Raw genomic sequence first — 17,005 nt, 5'->3', positions numbered from 1 at the left:
TCAGCAATATATCCAACAAGGGAGGAAAGTACAAAGCAGAAACCAAAATAATAATACATTTATAGTTCGTGTGTTTTAGACCTCTAAAGTTCAGGCCTAGAAAATGGAGACTTGGATGCTTAGGCAAGAGACTTGGGAGGATGTGCGATGAGTGAGAAAACAGATCACCTCTCTTGAAACTAGAAAGACGTCTTTGGTTGCACAGGAAGGTTGAGAGACAGAAGAGAATCAGCCTGAGGATAGAGGTACGTGGGGCCCAGGATGAGGGAACAGGAGTGGTGGGACTACCTGAACAGGCATGCAATCAGGATCCAGATCAGGATCCAGAGATGGAGAGAGCACCCTCTGGCCACATACCCCAGCAGCTCATGGGAGGAAATCCCTCAGATTCCCAGTGGGCACCAAAAGTGTTTGGGCTCAGGCTCCATTTTGGCTGTCCTTCCCATCGGCAGCTGGATTCAACATAGACTTCGACCATTGACCACTAGGAGTTATGGTCTCCCTGCTTTGCTCTTTCTCTGAATGTCTACATACAACCCTTCAGGAAAAGCATCAGCCCTGCCTCCCAAACTCACCTCCACCTATGTCCACTTCCCTCCATTTCATAGTACAATTACTTTGGTCTTATCCAATCATGTCTCACCTAGAATCCCATAGCAGCTTCCTAACTAATTTCCCAGGAGTCTGATTTTCCTTTTGTCCTGCTAAAATCCATGTTTCACATAGCAGCCAGGATGATTGAAAAAAAAAAAACAAAAAGAAAATCACATCGTTTCTCTCCCTCCAATGGCTTCTCATATCATTCTCAGTAAAATCTAACTATCCTCCTCTGGCGTGTCAAGCTCTCTTTAATCCGGCCCCCACCTACTCTGTGAACTTGTCTCCCGCCCCTCTTTTCCTGGGCTACTACCTCAGGTCACGCTGGCCTTCCTTCAGTTCCTTGAAAATTCCCAGCTCTGCCCACGTTATGTCATTTTCTCCAACTCGACCTCTTTGCTGAAGGCACTTTTTTCTCGTCTTTCCACACTGATTTCTTTTTTGTCATTCGGATCTCACCTGAAATGTCCAGAGGGGTCTTTCCCCAGCACCATATTTAAAGTAGCCACTCTGTTATTCTCCAGCACACACAGTCTAGCTCTTCACGTTAATGAATATTCATGGTTCATTTGTTTGCTTGATTGTTGTCTTTCTCCATTAGATTGTAAGCTCCATGAGAGCAGAGACTCTTTTTTGTCTTTTTCAGTGCTGGCCCCTCTTGTCTGAAATAATGTCTGGTACGTAGTAGTCACTCAGTTTGATAATGAATGAATGAATGGATGAATGAATGAATTTTTGTCTTTGAACATTGCTTGGATCCTCTCTGGCTTGCCATTGTCAGTGGCCTGGGATGCTCTTAAGTATTTGTGACGGACATGAGGGAGGGGTGCTGGAGGCCTGGAAGGAACCTTCTCTCCCCACTCCCCACAGACATGTATCAAGCTATACTGAAAGAAACTAGCTGGAGATCTGCTCCAAGGGGGCTCAGTGCGGAAACACAACCCCAGTACAGGACAGAGACTCCTGTAGGGCATGGAAGAAGCTCGATAAACACTGATTGCCTTTTTAAGTTTGTTTCTGAATTGTTTGCTTACATTCGGAGGCAGAAACATGTCAGGCCTCACACTTCAGAATTAGTCAGACAACATCTGCCTAGTCCTGCCAAATATTGGTCATACGATCTCGGGCAGTTTGCATTTTTTTGGGGGGGTTTTGTATGATCAAGCATCTGTAGAAGGGGGAAACTAGAATCAGCGTTATGAAGATCTTTGTGAAATTAGAAGAAATAATGCTTAAAAGGTAAAGAAAACTATATTATCACTAGTTACTCATAGTTATAACTAATTATAAGTTATCACTAATGAGGAAAGGCATCAATAATAATAGTTAAAAATAGTTATTATTAATGCCAAGAGTTATTATTAATGCTAATAGTTATTAATACTAATGATAACTATTACTAATTATAATAGTTATTAATAGTTATCATAGTTAACATTGATGATAATAGTTATTTTTTAAGTACTTAGGATGTACTAGACAATATTCTAAGCACTGTACGTGTATTAACTTTTAACAATGACTGTAAGCAATTAGTTTTATACCCATTATATAGATGTGGAAATTGAGGCCGGGAGAATTTAAGTAACTCCTCTAAAGTTCTACAGCTAGTAATTTGCCAGAGTTGGAATTTGAACCCAGAAATTCTATCTCCAAAGTCTGTGCCCTTAATAGAGAGCCTGGCATATAATAAATATTAAATTAATTTTACATACTATTATATCCTGTTTGCTAATTTGGATCTTTTTTATTATTAGTATGAGCCTAAACATAGCTTTTGTCATATTTGTTGGCAAGCAAGATCTTTTTAATATCACGACAAGATGTTAAGTATAAAATTACAGCATCTAAAGAAGTGTTTGAAACCATTTAAAACTAAAAAGAAGTGATATTTTTTCTGGGCAATGGCCGGTAGGGGTGAGGTGGGGTTTAAATGGAAACCCTCCACACTCGTGTGAACAATATCAGCGGCATGAGTAGCAAGCCTGCCTCAGTTCTTCTGTCACCCATGAACAAGGCCACATACAACTTGAAGTTCTAAAATGGCTGTTTTCATTTTGGAATATAATTTTTGATCTGCGCATTGTCAGCTCCTAAACCTGAGGGGCCTGACGCTCCAGGTCTCGGAAGCGAGGGAAGCTAAACCAGAGCTGAAGCATCTGGCCAAATTAATTCTCTTCCACGAGCTCAGACCCCGTGGCCTCTGTCAGAAGCACCTCGTGTCCAGTATTTGTCTCATTAGCTTCAAACGGTGCTTTAGAAAACGCATCTGGGGATGACATAGCTCCTCATGAGGGAAAAGGTATAATTTGCTGGGCTGATGCGACACAGTGGGAAGGCAGGCCACCTTCTCTACCCGTTTCAAAGGACAATGGCAATAAGCTTTTCATGAGCTTCCATTATGCTGCTCTGCGATGATCTGCCTCCATCCCAGTAAAGACTATCAGTGCACATGGTTCTAACAAAAAATCAGAGCTAGAGCTAGTTCAAGGTCAGGGTAGGGGGGTGGGGGTTACAGAAGAGAAGAGAGACGATTTTCTGAAATTATCTGATAACGGTTGAAATGTAAAACCCTATAAGAGAAAAATCTAAGAGTTTATCTTCTTCTTTATCCACAGTGTAATCGGGCATATGGACACAGCGAATCTCAGGATCGTGGCTGATTTTCCGGGATACACAGTTATCAACTAGTCAAATATTCTTTCCAATTGTCTCCACTTATTTTAACCACATCTTGATTTATTTTTTTGTCCCCAAAAATGGTTGTGTAACTAGTATACACATTTCTATAAGTTTAAGACTGACTTGGTTTGGGAACATCGCCATTCTGCATATAACTGAAAGACCAAACACAAATATATACAAATAAACCTGTCTTTATAATGTGAAAATGACGAATCAGAATGTGCTTTCTTGATTATTGTTCTTTGAAAACACAGACCGGGTTCTAAGACGCTGGAGGGTGGGAGAGATGAAGTAATCTCAGTTTGCGACACAGTGGGAAAAGAAGCAAAAATACAATTCTTAAATTATGCAATACTTATTTTAAGATGACGAGAGCAGACATATAAAGTACACAGAATTTAACACAGGAAGTAAGCTTGACTTTTTACATAATAATGATATTTTTAAAGACATGAAAAATATTTTCTGATAATTTAAAAACATTAAAAATGTACTTAATTTCTCTCTAACTAATGAATTCTCTGTGTAATTCCCCATCTTTGGTTTTCAGACATTAGTGTGCTAATGACAACTTGGGGTATTTGTTCAAAATGTAGATTCCTGGGCCCCTGTTCTAGAGTACCTGCCCTAGCAGGTCTAGGGAAGAGCATGGAAATCTGCTTTTTTAACGAGTATTTAGGGAAACACTATCTATATTTTCCACCTGTGAGAAGAAATCTCACTTTCACTGAATGCCTACTCTGTGCCACTTTTACAAATGATTTATTTCTTTACTCTTTAGACCAGTCTTTGAGTTAAATATTATTATCCACATTTTATTGACAGGCTGACTGAGGCAGAAAGAAGAAATGTTTCTCATGATCATACAACATATAAAGAGTGAAGTCACAATTCAAACAGAGACTGATGGAATTTTGGAATTGAAGACCCTGCCTTCCCTGTTCACTGACTATCCTGATAAAGACACGTTCATAATCAATACTAGGAATAAAGTGTTTCTTTTTCTATTTTGGAGAGAAAAACATTAGATAAATTAGATAAGAAATGTCAAGAGAATGACAATCTTTTTAATGAGGTCTTCTAAATTCTCATCAGAAAATTGTAAACCATTGGAAAGAAATGACAAAACAAGCATTGGAGTAAGAGAGCAGTTTAAAATGAGAAACCAAATTCCATTTTCTAAATGAAAGTTAGTTAAATATGAACAAACACTTCCATGGACTGGTGACCCAATTCGGGTTAATCACATTTGTGAGTTTAACAATGTCAGCCACTCAAAATTTACTTATGAGAAGGTATACATAGAATTAGATTAAAACAAAGGAACAACAAACAAATGCTTCTTGGTATTAAAAAGTTGCATGCTTATGGTCTTCATTTTTTGCAATTTTAGAAATTTGTTGCAGAGGTAGTGTGGCACCACTTTATAAATTCAGAATTTATTGAGCATATGGCTGGCAGAATTCTAAGATGGTCCCCAAATACCTACCCCCTGGGGTATACACCCTGCATAATCCCCTCTGCTTGAGTGTGGGTGGGCCTGACCTAATCAGGTGATGGTGGTCAGAGGCAGAAGAAGTCAGAGAGGTTCAAAGCATGAGAGGGCCTATGGAGGGGGCAATGTGGCAAGGAACTGTAGGAGGCCTTTAGAACTGAGAGCAGCCTCTTGTCTACAGCCGTGAAGAAAACAGGGACCTCAGTACTACACAGAACTGAATTCTGTCAACAGCCAAGTAAACTTGATGCAATATCCCAAGCTCCAGAATATAATGTACCCCAGCTGATAGCTTGACATCAGCCTGGTGAGAGGCTAAGGAGAGAGTTTACCTTAGCCAGGCCTTGTCTTCTGACCTATGAAATGGTGAGATAATATATTTGAGTTGTTGCAGGCTCTATGTCTGAAATCTGTAAGGCTCTTGTTACACAGGAATAATAATAATAATAAACTAATACAAGGACCTCCTATATGCCTGAACTAGACATAGAGACACAACAGTGAACTAGACATAGAGACACAACAGTGAACATGACAGACAAAATTCTCTACCCTAATGGACCTATGACAGTAATGGGGTAAAACTGACAATACACATGTAGAATAGAATAAACAGATGTATAGATTTTCGCGATTGGCAAGTTCTACAGAGAAAACAAAACGGGGCAAGAGTTTGAGATTGGCTTGATGGGGTTGGGGTGATACTTTACCAGCGTGGTCGTCTCCTCCCTCATCAGAGGAGATAAGAGTTGTGTTGAGGCCAAAATGATGAAGAAGAGGCACCGCATAAAGACTGGGGTTTGAATCTTGTTCTAAATCCTTTGAAGAGTTGTAGGCATGAGGAAGGGGGTGTTTATCTGAATGACTCTTTGAGAAGATGTCTCAGTGGAGAATGAACTGAAGCAGAGGGCGAGGGTAGTGGGCAGGCAACAATGGAATCACTGTCCGAGAAGGACCTTGCCCATTGCAAAGATTTTGCCATCACCCAGGGAAGATCATGAAGGATCCGGCCAGAGAGATAATCCTCGGGCTTGAAAGAGGGATTTCACATAATGTTGTCATGAATCATATATTATAGACATTTTCCTCCATAATTCATAGGAAAGAAATTTTTCTCTAAGGTATTTCAAAATCCAGATAACACAGACTTGTATCACAGTAAGAGTGAGAGGAAGGGAAGAAGGAGGTAGAAATTTTGTTAAACTAGTTAGAAAGTCAAAAAGTGACTTGATATTTTCAACAAATTAGTAGACCAGAGCAAACTGGACTTTAAACTTTTACATACATAAAATATTTCTGAAGATTATCCAAAGTCACATTCAAAGTCTGACAATTATTTTTTTTCCTAGTAACAGATCGTAGGAATTCAGTTAACATTTTTCGCTTTCCCAAGGACATAAATGTCAAAACTATGTAAAGCGAATGCTGCTTTAATTCAAAATTAACTTATTATGATCAGAATGAGTGTTAGACTTTCAGATAACTGGAAACTTCTTCACACACATTCTTTTTAATAACATGGACAGTGTTCTGCAATGAAAAAATGTAGATATGGCGTATATTTGTGCATATTTTTAATTGTGAGCCTTTTCCTCTGCATAGCTAACTCTCAGAGTAATAGGAAAGAATAACACAGACAAGTAAACCCAAAGAATTTTCTTCAGAATTAATTAAGTACAACATGCAAAATTTAAAACATGCTTTCAAATAAAATTCCCAGCTCTAATTAGTCCCAAAGAAAGAGAGAGATTACGATGGAGTATAATATAATTTTCTTTGCTCACTCCTTGCTTTCATCTTTCTATTTGCATCCCTCAAGCAAGCTATTTTAGATGCAATTGTGTCCCCCCAAAATTCATGTTAAAGCTTGAACCCTCAGTGCAACTGTATTGGGAGATAGGGCCTCTAAGAAGTAATTAAGGTTAAATGAGGTCACAAGGATGGGGCCCTAATCCAACAGGATTTGTGTCATTATGAGAAGAGATGACAGAGATCTCTCCCTCAGAGGAAAGGCCATGTGAAGACACAGTGAGAAGCTAAGAAGAGAGTCCTCATCACAAATCAACCCCAATGACACTTTGATCCTGGCCTTCTGACCTCCAGAACTGTGACAAAATAAACTTCTGTTGTTTAAACCACTCTGTCTGTGGAATTTTGTTACGGCAGGCAGAGCAGATAAATATACACATTGAATTCCAAAATTAGAAAAATATCATATAATCACATAAGTAGAACATCAGCGATATCACTAACTTCAAAGAAGTTGAGTTTGCACAGCAAATCAACATCCTTAATCCACCAGCTAGTGGATGTGTTTGCTTTTGATTAGAGCCACAAATATGGGGTCCTCCAGCCCTTGGGAATGTTAATGTTGAATTGGCCGCTGAATATTGCTTTTGTTTTAATACTTAAGATTCTGGCCATTTTTTGTCATATTCTTAACAAGGTTAACTTTGCCCTGTTCTCAATTGAAGATTAATTTAGTAAACATATTATCCATAGGAAGCAATTTTTTTTTTTCGTGAGGAAGATTGGCCCTGAGCTAACATCTGTTGCCCATCTTCCTCTTTTTGCTGAGGAAGATTGGCTCTGAGCTAACATCTGTGCCCATCTTCCTCTATTTTATATGTGGGATGCTGCCACAGCATGGCTTGATGAGCGGTGTGTTGGTCTGCGCCCAGGATTCAAACCTGCGACCCCCCAGGCTGCCAAAGTGGAGCACGTGAACTTAACCACTATACTGCCAGGATGGCCCCCATAGGAAGCAATTTTTGTATTAAGGTAATGGACACTGACTAAATTCCCCTTACTCGAAATAGTTGCTCTTCTAATTATCTGAGAAGGAATTGTCTAATCTCCATATGCAAATAAACAAACAAAAAAATAAGCAGCAACCACAATAATAATGAAAAAGACTAAACCAATAGTGCATTACTCGGGGGAACTAGTAGAACAGTAATACAAGTCATGGTAGCAGGGGCAGCAGTAGGGAGAGTAACAGTCGTAGTGACAGCTCAGGGTTTTCCCACTCTGTGCCACCAACATTTTGGGTTGGGTACTTCTTCGTGGTGGGGGTGGCCCTGTTCATTGTAGAGTGTTCAGCAGCACGTCCGGCTTCTACTCACTAGATGCTGGTAGCATCTCCCTCATTGTGACAACCAAAAATGTCTCCAGACATTGACGAGTGTCCCCTGAGGGGCAAAATCAACACCCTTACTCAGGGGAGAAACACCAGTAATAACCGATACTTATTGAGCACTTCCTATGTGCTAAGAAATGCTGAAGCATTTTACAAGTACAAATTTGTTTTAATCCTCAAAACAATCTTAAATGTAAATACTGTTAGTAACCCCACGTTACAGATGGGGAAATTGTGGCACAGAGATTAATTAGCTCCTGCAGCTGTACAGCTAGGAAGCAACTTTTATTTTATTTATTTTTGCTTTTGAATTACATTTTATTTTTGGCAGGAAGCATGATAGAAATATTTTTAAATAAATATTCTTAAATCTCTGAGACTTTCTTATAGAGTTAAATTGATTCGTTTTTTTTTAGTGTACAATGTGATGAGTTAATATACATATGCATTGTGAAAGGATTCCCCCCATTGAGTTAACACATCCATCAGCTCATCTATTTACCTTTTTTTGTTTGGTGAGAACATTTAAGCTCTACTCTCAGCAAATTTCAATTTTACAATAGTGTTATCAACCATAGTCACTATATTATACATTAGATTCACAGACCTTATCCATCTCATAACTAAAAGTTATACCTTTTACCAGCCTCTCCCTATTTCCCCCACCCCCCTAGCCCCTGGCAACCAATTTTCTACTTTTCTACTCTCTGTTTCTTTCTTTTTTTCTTTAATTAATTTGTTACTGAGGTAACATTGGTTTATAACATTATATAAATTTCAGGTATATATGATTATATTTCAACTTCTGTGTAGACTACATTGTATTCACCACCAAAAGCGTAGTTGCATCCATTACAGTACATATGTGCCCCTTTACCCTTTTCACTTTCCCCTACCCCCTTCCCCTTTGATAACCACTAATCTGTTCTCCTTATCTATGTGTTTGTTTGCTTGTTTATCTTCCACAAATGAATGAAATCATATGGTATTTCTCTTTCTCTTTCTGACTTATTTTGCTTAGCATAATATCCTCAAAGTCCATCTATGTTGTAGCAAATGGCAAGATTTCATCTTTTTTATGATTGAGTAGTATTCCATTGTGTATATATATACACATATATATACATATATATATACACCACATCTTTATCCATTCATTTGTTGATGGGCACTTAGGTTGTTTCTAAGTCTTGGCTATTGTGAATAATGCTGCAATGAACATAGGGGTGCAAATATCATTTTGAATTAGTGTTTTCATGTTCTTTGGATAAATTCCCAGAAGTTGAATAGCTGGATCGTATGGTAGTTCTATTTTTACTTTTTGAGGACTCTCCATACTGTTTTCCATAGTGGCTGCACCAGTTTACATTCCCACTAGCAGTGTACGAGAGATCCCTTTTCTCCATATCCTCTCCAACACTTGTTATTTCTTGTCTTGTTAATTATAGCCATTCTGACTGGTGTGAGGTGATATCTCATTGTGGTTTTGATTTGCATTTCCCTGATGATTAGTGATGTTGAACATCTTTTCATGTGCCTGTTGGCCATCTATATATCTTCTTTGGAAGAATGTCTGTTCAGATCCTCTGCCCATTTTTAATTAGGTTGTTTGTTTGTTGTTGAGTTGTATGGGTTCTTCATATATTTTGGATATTAACCCCTTATTAGATATATAATTTGAAAATATCTTTTCCCAATTGGTAGGTTGTCTTTTTGTTTTATTGATGGTTTCCTTGGCTGTGCAGAAGCTTTTTAGTTTGATGTTCCATTTGTTTATTTTTAATTTTGTTTTCCTTGCCTGAGGAGACATATTCAAAAAGATGCTACTAAGACCGCTATCAAAGAGTGTACTGCCTATGTTTTCTTCTAGGAGTTTTATGGTTTCAGGTCTTACATTCAAGTCTTTAATCCATTTTGAGTTAATTTTTGTGTATCGTGTAAGATAATGGTCTACTTCCATTCTTTTGCATGTGGCTGTCCAGTTTTCCCAACACTATTTACTGAAGAAACTTTCCTTTCTCCATTGTATGTTTTTGGCTCTTTGTCAAAAATTAGATGTCTACAGATGTGTGGGTTTATTTCCGGGCTCTCAATTCTGTTCCATTGATCTGTGTGTCTTGTTTTTGCCAGTACCATGCTGTTTTGGTTTCTCTAGCTTAGTACTATATCTTGAAATCAGGGAGTGTGATACCTTCAGCATTGTTCTTTTTCCTAAGGATTGCATTGGCTATTTGGGGTCTTTTGTTGTTCCACATAAATTTTAGGATCCTTTGCTCTATTTCCATGAAAAATGTCATTGGGACTTTCTACTTTCTGTTTCTATGAGTTTAACTTTTTTTTTCAGAATCCACGTATAAGTAACACCATGCAGTATTTGTCATTCTCTGTCTGGCTTATTTCACTTAGCATAATGCCCTCCAAGTTGTGTTGTCACAAATGACAGGATGTCATTCTTTTTTTAAGGCTGAAAAATGTTTCCTTGCACATATATACCACATTTTCTTTATCCATTCATCTGTCAGTGAACACTTAGATTGTTTCTATACCTTGGCTATTATGAGTAATGAGTAAACGTCTTTTAGAGCTGAGATTTAGGCATAGATGATCACTTTGTAGAGGGAAGCTATAATCATTAATTAATTTAACAAATAGAATTTATTAAGAGTTTAATATGCAGAGTATGAAGAAGCAAAGTAAAAAAAAAAAAGTGAATAAGGTTTGATTCTTGTCCTCAAATTGCTCATAGTTTAATAGCAAAAGTTAGAGGAAGTTGTTGTTGTTTGAGGAAAGGACAACAATGAGGCTTTACGTCATTGCTGGCCTCTCTTACTTTCCTCACTCAGCAGCCTCTTCCTCCAAGGTAGCTATCTTCTTGGTCATTGTCCAACCCCAGCCTAACTATCTAGTGGTACATTCCTGAATAGGTGCTATCTGACGGCTAAAACAGGAGCTAAATGGAGGTTAAGAATGGCATTCCCTGCTACTAGTGTTTGCCATTCAAAAAGGAACCTGCAGGGAATAAATGACTTTCACAACTCTACAAGAATTGAGTCTTATACTAATGGAATGAGGAGTAATGTTTTGGGCAGAAGATTTGCTAGAAACTCTCATAAAGAGAAGTAGTGAGGTTTGTGAAATGTACACTTCATATATCTTTAAACCGAGTTTCAATTTTAGTCCTGCTCCTACCTAACTGGATAACTGTGACATCTAGGCATCTGTCTCAGGATGCAAATTTATAGGGTTGGACTAAACAATATCTAAGATCTATTCTAGTTCTAAAATTCTATGAATGTCTAAATTCTGACTATGAAGAATACCTACCTGGATTATCCCACAACATTTATCTGAAGGTAAATACTTAAATCAGTGTTGGAGTTGGTTTTAAGATTTATGATTTAAAGATTTGAAAACCCTGTTATGGCCACTCATCAGTCTTCTTCTAAGGGACAGTAAGAACAATATGGTTTGAGGACACTTAGTTAATGACAGTTCAATGTTAATTTCAATAGCTTCTGGGGGTATGTTATATAGTCCATGGAGCAGTTTACATGCACAGAATATTTTAGCAGAGTCCTTTACAGTTATTTTTATAAGCAATTTGATGTCCCCCTTATGTTTTGAATGAGAAAACAATAGAGGAACAACAACTTCAATGACTAGCTTGAGGTCAACTGACAAACTGTTGAGTAGAGAGAACAATGGAATCAAATGTACAGACCTGACTCATTTCACCAATAACAATAGGAGAAAAACAGTTTTTATTCTCTGGGTTTCATTTTACCAAACTTACGAAACCAATTGATTTGCCAATTTAAATCTATTTGTTAAGCCCACTAAAATTTATTATAACCATAATCACAATAAGAAAATATGACACTAATGCATTTATTTGTTTTTCCTCACTTCTTTAGACAAATTAAATTCAAAATTGTTCATGGAACATTTTAAGAAACCCATCTGAAAAATACAAGGGATAAAGACAATCCTCTAATTCTTTGAGGTCTCGTTTCATGCACTGAAAACTTGTATTGGAACAAAGGCTGAAAAAATACATATATCATAGGGCAGCAGGACTACAAATCTAGAAAATCCTATAGGAAAAACCTTTCCTTGAAAGCATGTTGATCTCAACTTCTCACATATATTTAGATTATGGTCAAGGTTATTGAACAACCTACAATCAAAATTTTTATAAAGAAAAAAAGAGCAACTTTTCATTTAAAACTTGAGTAATGCTATCGTGTCTATTTCCATTTCATTTCTTCTAAGATGATTTTGTCACCGGTACATGCCCTAAGCAGCTTGAAGGAAGTTTAAAAGTGCTTAAGACTCACTCAAGGTTGATTTTCAGCGTTATGTTGGGAAGAGATACCAGCATCAACCAGCCTGAACCAGATCAAGCCCCACTGCAAGGGCAGCGCTTGCCCAGATGGCCTGGACATGACCGAAAGATGCCCTTTACTTTATTTAGAAAAGATTAATTAAAGATGCCCTTTATCTTAGTAAGATGCCCTTCATCTTAATACTAAAATCTCCACCCTGGGAGGAGCCTAGGCCTCATTAGCATAACTTGCAATGTATGTGAGAGCGTGTTTTCAGACTGCACCTGCACCAGCTAATACTCACCTCTACATGTGATTATAAAACTTCCCTTTTAGATATTCATTCCCCACCCAAAATAAAAGGACCTGCTTCCATTTGTTCAGGGAGCCATGAGTTTGGAAGTGATTCTGTGCGGTCTCCAATTTGCTGCAAGTAAACTCTACTTTGTGTGATGACTACATCTGGTGGAGAGTCTGATTTTAGCTTGCCAGGAAGTGAATCCACTTTGGTTTGGTAAAAATTTTATCCTCAATTTCATATACCAATCTTCAAGCAAAATAACATGTAAGGCAACTATATTATGGCATATACCTCTTAATATATATATATATATACATAATATATATCAAATACATATATATATTTGATTTTTGACATGTTTATTTCTTGATAATAACTTTCCAGGGTCTCTAATATAATAGGTACTTAAAATGAAAAAGACAGCTGTTTTAGCTTCTTATTGCTGCTGAAACAAATTACCAAAAACTTTAGTGGATTAAAACGACACAAGTTTATTATTTTACATTTCTGGAGGTCAGAAGTTTGAAAATGGGTCCTATAGGACTCAAAACAAGGTGTCATGAGGGCTGTGTCCATTCTGGAGACTCTAGAGGAGAATCTGTTCCTTGTCTTTTCCAGCTTCTAGAAACTACCTCCATTTTTTGGCCTGTAGCCCCCTTCCAATAATGTCATCCCCTACCTCTGCTTCCCTCATCACATCTCCTTTTTGGACTCTGACCCTTCTGCTTTGCTCTTAGAACAACCCTTGTGATTACATTGAACCTACCCAGATAATCCAGAATAATCTTCCCATCACAAGATCCTTAACTTAATCACATCTGCAAGGTACCATGTAAGGTAATATATTGACAGGTTTTGGGGATTAGGACATGAACATCTCACGGGAGGGGCATTACTTCACTGACCACAACACAGCTGCCCTAGTATTTTTTATTTATTGTGTGTGTGTTGGGAGGTAGAATTTGGAGACATATTTAACTGTGTAGTTCATGTTAAAGGAGGCAATATGGAAACCTAAAATATGGTGATGAAGAAAATTAACATGTAAATTCTTAAGTAAGGCTTATTTTTATTTTTAGCAAAAAACGTCATTGTTATAGAAAAGGTACCATCTCACGTAGAGTACATTGGAAGCCTACAATCTCTTAAAGCCATTATAAAAGTACCCTGCCAATATATACTCCTTGCAAAAACGAAGTTCTTAAAATATTGGTATGAGATGTGTCAATAAAGAACTGAAATAATTTAGGAATAGATTCTTTTTATTTAGGAAATGTGCAGTTGTGCTCTGAGCTGTTAGGTATCAATATTGCCAGTGTTAGCATGTTAATTATAAAAATCATTCATTAATGGATTCTTACTATGTGCTAACTGCCACACTACACCCTTTACATACATTCTGTGAGATATATACTATTATGATTCCACTTTACAGATACAGAAACTGAGGTTTTAGAAAAGTGTCCTTGCCCATTATTACACAAGTGGCATTGGCATTCCAACTCAGATCTGCTCACAATTATATGATGGGAGAAGATAGTTTCAGTTACCACAAAATTTTCATCAGAAAAGGCATAGATATTTCTGAACTCTCTTGTTACTATTGTTTTTAATTTATCCTTCACACAACCCCTGGAAAAATTTATATTACATTTTCCACCTTTTCGAGTAGGAACATGAGATTGAGCAACTGTATTTCAATCAAACTTCCATTTTTTAACTTTCTGAGTAGTAGCACATGATGTATGAAAATAATTGAATTTCAAGTCAGATCTTAGTATCAAAATATGGTTTTTCTTTGAACCTATGATAGATGTTTTGATTTTTTTAAATTTTGAAATTGACTACTTGTTGTTCTGGAAAGAGCACTGGTTTTGGAAAAAGCATGAGTTGGATTTGAGTTTGTATTTTGCAACTTACTCTCTATGTGGAAAATAATTAACTTCCCAGAACCTTACATTCCTTATCTTTAAAATAGGGAAAATAATACTGGCCTCATGAGATAGTTATATAAACTCAGAAAAGCTAGATTCCTTCTCTAATGGAGTATTATTTTTCTAACATTCTCAAAAGGCAGAACTTTCCCCTTTTCCCTGATTATTTTGCCACTTATAAAGATATTCTAAAGCCTTTGGGATTGGGAGTGGAAGAAAGCCACTTTCTCTCTTTTTTGTTTAGTAGATCTTTTCTCAAATACTCTTTTATTTTTAAACTATATTTTCAGTTGCTTTGAGCAAGGTTGGTCATTATTCCATTATAAATGATTTTTGAGCATTTTCATGATGAACGAATTGCAGTGGGATTTATTGGGAATTTTCAAGTTTGCCACTTTTCTTTGCATTTTTTCTTCTGTCCTCTGCAGAGATGGTAACATACTTAGTGTGCATAAAAAGTCAAGATGCCTCTGATTTGTTGAGCCCGATACTAGGCAGCATATATGAAGAACCAATGATAAATAAAGTTTTTAATGCAATTTTTTGAGATAATGCAGTTTCATCTTTTAACAAGCCTGAGCTGGAGAAAGAAACGTGTCTTCTGACACTAAGGCCAGCAGTAACTTGACTCTGCAGAGGTTGAGCTCCCACTGAGCTTTGAGACAGGAGAGACACCTTTCATAACAGTATTTTTAGAAACATTTTATTGAACTTCCAAACCCTTCTAGGCACATTTACTTCATCTCCCACTTGCTTGGTGTGGAAAAGCAATTACATTGTGGTGATTGTGCAATCAAATCTGTAAACAGTTATTACATTTCAATTAGAGCTGCATGCAACTCTACATATTTGGTTTGCAGGGAATTAATGCAAATCTTTTTTGATGTTTCAATTCACAAGAGGTCCTACCCCACACATTTGGCTCTCAGCAACACTCAGACCCATTCAAACATCAAAGACTATCTTCCCAGCATAAAGCGTCTGGCCTGGGGTTAAATTCTCCTAAAGTATTTGTGTTCAAACTCCCAAGTCTTCTAGCTATACCAGAAGCTTTGCCAAGAAAAGTCAACTTAGACTGGATTTCCAGTATGGAAAAAAGATTCTGGTAAATATTTTGTCATCAAACATGAACTTGATCACACTCACGGTCTTGGTCGAATGTTCATAAATCACTGAAACACAAACAAGAATTTTGTTATTGATAACAAGAGTGGCAGTGACATGGAGGGATGGGAAGAAGGAAACTAATATTTATTAAACATCTAGGATGTTCCAGTTACTTTTTTGGGTTATGTCTTTAAATTCTCACATCAACACTGTAAGGTAGGTATTATGTAATGTACCACCATTCTCCAGATGGGAAAATTCAAATTCAGATCAAGAAACTTGCCCAGATCTACTGAGTAGATGGTGGTGCTGGGAACAAACCCAGATCTCTCTGTTTCCAAAGTCCATGATGATTCTTCTGTCGCCCACTGCACAGTGATTTGGAGAATATGCTTAATTTTCATCTGTCGTTTCCCTTTCTCTTTCTATTAACCATCATTTCTCAAAAGTGCCTTTCAGAATAGCTTGGTTGGTCTCTCCACTCCTCCGACAAGTACCACTGATTATGTTATTCTATGTTGTTCAAGGAAAAATGCAGGCAACGCAGTTACATGATGACGGAACTGTTCTCCCCACTCCCAAAATGTGTTACATATGGTGGAGGAGGAAGGGAGAACAAGACCAACCACAAACAGAATTTACCAAGGATTTCGCACTTCCATCAGTTACCATGAAAGACAACATATGGACTGAACATTTATTCCAAGCAACAGATTTGTTTTTAGTTATTCTCCAGCAGTTGAATGAAAAAGAAAGAAAAAAACCCTTTTAACAGTCATCTGAAAATACTCCTCAAATGAGAGAAATAAGGTTGATCTTTTTTCAAACTGCAGAATTAACATTAAAAAAAATTGAGTCGTAGTGATTCAACTTAAATATATTTATTGAGCTACTATCACCATGAATCCACCTCTCCATTGGGGATGATGTGCCGCCTGTCCTCAAAAGCATAAGTTATTTTTCTGGGAGGAAAGACATGTTTACTATAACTGACTTACTGTACTTTTATTTTGTACTGTTTTCAAGTTGTTTCTTTTAATCATTATCTTATATGCAATCAATCTTTTGACTATCATGATAAAGACAAAAATGTGTGTCAATAAGCGGGGACACTTTCCTGTTCCCCATCAGTTTGTTTAGAATCAATCATTTGCTTCATGTCACCCAAGTTATTGGTTTGAATCTGGAAACTGCAAATTTTGCAATTTGGCATTGCAAAATTCTTCAGGCTGAGAAAAAAGGCATTGTCAGGAAACCAAAATTAAAAAGTTACGTTTAAAATCATTTCTACCCTCCAGGCTCTTGACATATAAAAGTATTAACAACATATGTCTAGGTTAGATTTTCAAACCACACGAGAGTTAAGTAGGATGAGCCTTTTGGAAATATTGTGCTTTTTGAAAATAGAAAGCAAAAGAAAAT

Source organism: Diceros bicornis, chromosome 25 (assembly GCF_020826845.1).
Source record: "Diceros bicornis minor isolate mBicDic1 chromosome 25, mDicBic1.mat.cur, whole genome shotgun sequence".
Taxonomy (NCBI): domain Eukaryota; kingdom Metazoa; phylum Chordata; class Mammalia; order Perissodactyla; family Rhinocerotidae; genus Diceros; species Diceros bicornis.
Note: the sequence above shows the minus strand (reverse complement) of the source record.